Source organism: Juglans microcarpa x Juglans regia, chromosome 1D (genome assembly GCF_004785595.1).
Source record: "Juglans microcarpa x Juglans regia isolate MS1-56 chromosome 1D, Jm3101_v1.0, whole genome shotgun sequence".
Lineage (NCBI taxonomy): Eukaryota > Viridiplantae > Streptophyta > Magnoliopsida > Fagales > Juglandaceae > Juglans > Juglans microcarpa x Juglans regia.
In genome coordinates this window covers 22,725,004-22,731,003 of record NC_054594.1, presented here as the reverse complement: position 1 = coordinate 22,731,003, position 6,000 = coordinate 22,725,004, and positions in this window count along the sequence as shown.

Here is a 6,000-nt window from a genome sequence, read left to right as displayed (position 1 = left end):
TTTATTTTATCTTATGTCCTTAGAATTATTAGTGTGCATATATAAAAGTTTAACGTAAAAAATGCTCATATTGCCTTTTCTCGTTGAGCCTACTAAAAAAATGAGATTGATCAAATTAGCAAGAAAACTTTCAATTTCTCAAGCTTCACACCCATTATCATATGCCCCAAGTGCAAAATTTTAGTGTATCATTTCTCTATTTGAGAAATAGTATCACAGACTCAAGTAGTGATCATCTAATTTCTAAACCTCTAGGAATTCTCACTCACTAATATCACAGTTTTCAATGAATCCTAAATCAATTGAAGTATAGACTTCACCAATATCAACTAAAAGTGTTAAGAAAAACATCGTTTTGTTTAATAAATGTAGACGGTGACATTTTAGCTTCTAACTAGTGATATATATCTATTTCATGCTTACACTATCTTTTTCTTATTCTTCAATACACTATAGGAAAGAAAAAAAATTGTGAGAAATTATTTTAGCCTAAAACCTATATTGCATCAGTGCAACTACAATTACGATTTTGCAAGCTCAATTAAGTTATACCTAATTATTTAGACTTTATTGTAGTTACCATGCAAACCTCTAAGGTGCTTGGTATTACATTATTCTCATTGGGCACTCAAAGTTCATATATCTACAATGATTCACTTTTCTTGCGTAAAAAATGAAACTTGAGTATGATTATTAGTGCTAATACTGCAGATAGGTGCATTGAGAATGTTTTTAAATCAATATACCAGTCAAAAATGTCCTAAACACTATGTACATTAACTTAAGTTGCTCCAAAATTATAATACTCAACCTCAAAATATGTGAGTAATGTATATTTGTGTACAAAAAAAAGGTGCAACTTATATTATTAATGCGCCAATTAAGTCGGATACTCAATCACTAAGCTTTTTTTTCGATTATCAAAGTTATTATCATATGCGAATTTAATTGCACACGCATCTAAGAAATTTGTTGCATCAATATAAGTTAGAACAAAACATAATTAACACACATCACAAGATCGTCAATTCGTTAAATTTCCTAATCATTCTTGCTTCACAAAAATAAAAATGAACTTGGATCAGTGATGGGCTATACACTCACCACATTGGGCTGCGAGCCATCTGACCCAATCATGCACAGGCAAAGGCTTTGGCCTACATGTTGATCATGGGCCCTTTTGTTGAACAACAAAAAATGGTCCAACCTTTAAAAACATTGAGCATATTGGGCTAAATGAAGGCTTGGAAAAGCAGTTCGATTCCAAACTGACTCAAATTGAATTGGTTAAAAACCAAACTGATTTAGTGAACTTTTTAAATAGTTTGCTAAACTGCTTCAATCGACTGATTTACTCCAATTTAGACCAAATATAGCCAATTTTAGATCAACCGACTTAACACTGTATTTATTTTTAAGTTGTCTAACATCTAAGTTTTTTTTTTTTTTTGTACAAAAATATGACAAAACTAAGCATATATTAACTTTTTCATCATTGTATTCAATAAGAATCACATAAAAAGTGAAACATAAAATATGTAGTTCTTTATTTTCTTTAGTTGAACAAAAAAATTAGGAGATGAATAGTATTTTGTATTAGATTTATGGTTGTGCATTAAATACTACATTTATCATGTGCTTATAACTTATGGTCTTTAGCTTCTTCATATATGAGGCAAAAAAATATCAATAATTGAGGTTAAATACATAAATTACATATTTATTGAAACTATTTGGATTCATATCACATTTTTATTTGAAACTAGTAAATGAATTTATATTTTATACTCTTTTATACATGATATTAAATGCTTGAATTGCATTATATATGATTTTAATACTTTTTATTTACATTAAAATAATTGATTCAAGATTGTTATGGATCGTCCGATTCAATTTGTTGAATCACCCAATCCATTGACTCGGTCCTTATCCTATTTTGATTTTTCGAGCCTTGGGCTAAACTAGAAAGCCCAATGCAACTATCCTAGGCACCCAACAACGTCACAAGCCCATTTGCCTAGATTTTTGTTTTCAATAACAGAGTTAGGTTTTGTTAAAAAATATATATATAGGGTAAGCTAAAATTAAAAATAGTCCAAACCCCTTTTTTACCCCCCACAACCCGAATCCATCACAAAAAAAGAAATTGCACTATTCATCTTCCCAATCTATTTCTGTCACCATTCATGTAACGAAAGAAGAAGAAATTTTCAATTCCACTCCACCCTTCCTAGTGTTAACGTCATATTTCGTATGCATTTGGGTCAAGTTCCAGCAACTCAGGTCTTCAGAATTGGGCCTACAAAAATAGAGAAGAAGGCAACTAAGAGTGGGTGGCCTTGGGGACGAGGAGTCTCTGATGCCAAATTTAGTATCGTCTTTTAGAAGTTTGTAAATAATGAAAGAGTCTAAGGATAATATACAGTTTTTCGTACCTAAGAGTTGTTATTTATGCCAAGAGTTTGGGGGGGGATAGATCATGTCTGCTCCCATGGAGTTCGTGTCCTTTTACTGTTCCTTCTGTCAGAGTCCTTTAATGCAGCGTGCCTCTGCGACAGTGTCATTGATGTGACATGTAACTCGTATAGTATTGCCCTTAATGCGGCATGGTTCCTCGATTTGCCTTACCCTGCTGGCGTCCTTGGTGGTCCATTGATGTCTTCTTGTCAGAGGATCGAGGGTTTCCCTCACTTCCCGCCCGTTACGTAGACAAGTACTCAAGGGTTGGACATTGTTCGAGAAGTCTCCAGGATGGCGAGTCCCATCCCTTACAGTACACTCCATCATAGAGGTTGCGTCCAAGGAGTCTACCCGTGAGTCGGGCCAAAGAGTCTACTTGTTCTGGGTTGGGCCTTCGCTTCTTATTCCCTTAGCTGCCCCTCTCAGGACCGTTAAGACAGAGGGAGAAAAACCCCTTACACCTAGCATACAACAACTGTATTTAACTGCCACTGCCCAAGCTATGGTGACGTCCTTCCAGGTGGCCACCACATGAAGTAGAGCTTCTAGTGATCCTCTTCGAGCAGTAGAGCTTGCATCACCACCATGGTAAGCAATGCTCTAGGCACAGAAGAGGGCTGCACCTCTAATGAGGTGTGCGATGCTTTGCTTGCAGCAAAGCACGTTGTACTCCACATTGCATGCAGCTTTACACGAAGTAGAGCGCAACACTGTGTATCGCGCTACTTGAAGCAAGACTCCTCCCCAAGCTCTAAGTTTTCAGCCACCTGGGCTCCATCGCATGCTTCCCTTTCTTCTCGATAAGTTTGTGCCGCATAGCCTCTTGTTATTCTTGAGTGAAGGTCGGTTGCTTGCATGGTTTTTTTTTTTTTTTTTTTTTAGAAACATCGTCCTTCATTGATATTATGTTTTTCTACATGATCTAATAAAACATTGGAGTTTCCTCCATGTCTGCAATGTAATCTGTTACATATATAGCTACTTTTGCTAGACTATGGGCAGTAGAGTTACCCTCCCTGTTTATATGACAGTCTATACATGCTTCCAACTTTCTCATTGTAGCTTGAGTATCAATTATAATCATCCCAAAGTAGCTTCCATTTTGCTTCTTTAGATTGAATTCATTAACTATTGTTTTGGAGTCTCCTTCGAGTATAACTTTCCTCATACCCAATTTTAGTCCAAACTTTACTGCTATGCATGCTGCTATGGTCTGCTAGAAGAGGATCAGGCATTGAGTCTTGTTTTTTTGCTCAAGGTAGCCAAAAAATTGCATTCTTCATTTTTTACTTCCACTCATATTCCTATTTTACAATATTTTTTATCAACTGCCACATTTCAGTTGACTTTACAAAAACCTTGAGGTGGACATTTCCATATAAATGCCCTTCTATTTACTGCAGAGACTTGATGCTCATGTCTTGGTCTGACTGTACATAATTCCAGCTGCAATTATTTCACTCTGTGTATCACAGTATGGGGATCCATCAAAAGTTCCTGAACACTAATTAATTTATTTGACACCAAAGGTTCCAGAGAGTTAAGGACAACTCTATCATTTCTTGCTTGTCTAACTTGTTGAACATGTCTTCTATTAACTCTCTAAAACTCTTGTATGACCACTTGCATTTCTGAATTTTTTTGAAAAACTGACTCAATACATCATTAGCTGAGACACACTCCCACAATATATGCTCAATAGTTTCAGGCACCGTAAGACACATTGGACAATTTGGATCATCCAATATATTCCTTTTATGCAGATTAATCTTGGTGAGTAGTATATTTTGACAGGCTTTTCAAAGAAAATTCTTGACTACCAGAGTTATGTGAATCTTTCATAGTATGATATGTTCCTTTTGATTTATTTAGCTTGCCATTTTTTAAGATTTATTTAGCCTTTCAGAAAATACCCAGACTTACGTTATTACCAAAAATGCCATTTAAACCACCGTGGTGTATTTGTAGTCCTTTTTCCGTGAACAATCTTTGAGACACTTCTTTATGATATTTATGCCTCATTTTATCTTTAAAATTTAATGAAAAGTACGTATTTTTCATAAATAAAAAATATCTATATTCATAACTCCATATTGAATTAGTTATTAGATTTATTAAAATAAAAATATAATATTATTTTGTTAATAATAATATTTTTAATTTATTTTTTTCATATTTTACAATTACACTAATAATATTTTAATTAATAATTTAATTTGATATTTATATTATTATTTCCTAACTTAAATATATTGTGGCTCAAAATTAGGAAACAATAATTTAAATAAATAAAATAATAGTTATAGAGTGTGAATAGTGAGTCTTCAAATTTGAAGATGAAGATGAATGTACTGTAGCTCAAAGCTTGATATTTGAGCATATGGTGAATCCAATATCAGGATTTTAAAGTCAAAATCATCAAATTTTGAAGATTAGACTCATTTGATGAGTCCAATACTAGTGCTCTTAGCTGTAAGTCATGACCGGGTATGATTTGGACTTGCATTTTTACGTTGAGCTATATATTGAACTTATTTAAGTGTCAGAATTTATCCAAATATATATATATATATATATATATATATATATATATATATACACACACACATATATATTTAGGGTTTTTAAATTATATTACTAAATGATATTTTCTTTACGACTAAACTCAATAGAATAAGATTTTAATTTTATTCTAAATGATTTAAATTTGATTTAAATATATCTTACTAAACAAGCTTCCGTTGTTTACGTAAATTGAATTTGATATAATTATTTTATTAAGTTGTAAATTGAAAGTGTAGATTGGTTATTATAGAATTTAAATAATATTAGTATCTATTAATTTTGGTATATAACAAAATAATTATTTAAGTTATTTCTATAGTATATATCTAATCAAAAGGAGTATTCTAGCGCGTCTTTTTAAAAATTTAGTAACGTTTAGTACTCTATAGAAGTGACAATTGATATTTGTTCGACACGGCTGTGGAAAATTCAGAAAAGTTCAAAAGTTGAGGTAAGCAGAGTTCCTATGCTAGATTTCGCATAAAACGAACGGACTGAGGTTGATTTTATGAAAATATGCATGTTTTGTTCTAAAAAGAAAACCTAAAAACAACCCCGATCATTTTATCTGCATCAATCATGGAATTCGTATAAGAGAAAATATTTTGTCATTACTAGTATAGACATGAACTATTTTTTGCAAGTTGTTTCTAAACTGTGTAAAAATAGAGCAAATATGAAAATTGAAAATTTGTACATGTTATGTGGAAGATGTTTTGAATTTGTTTGAATATGTGAAAATGATCTGAATCTGTTTAGTACTCTGTTTTGATATGATTGGGTATCTAAAAACCTTTAGCATAACTTTCTGATTTTGTATCTGATTTTGTATCTGATTTTGTTTCTGGTTCTGATCCGATGATTATGGTTTTGTGATTGTGATGGTACTAATGATTTTGTTCTGCTCTGATATATGGCCTTGCCACAAGATATAATAATGATCTCTGGCCTTGTCACGGAATATAATAGTGA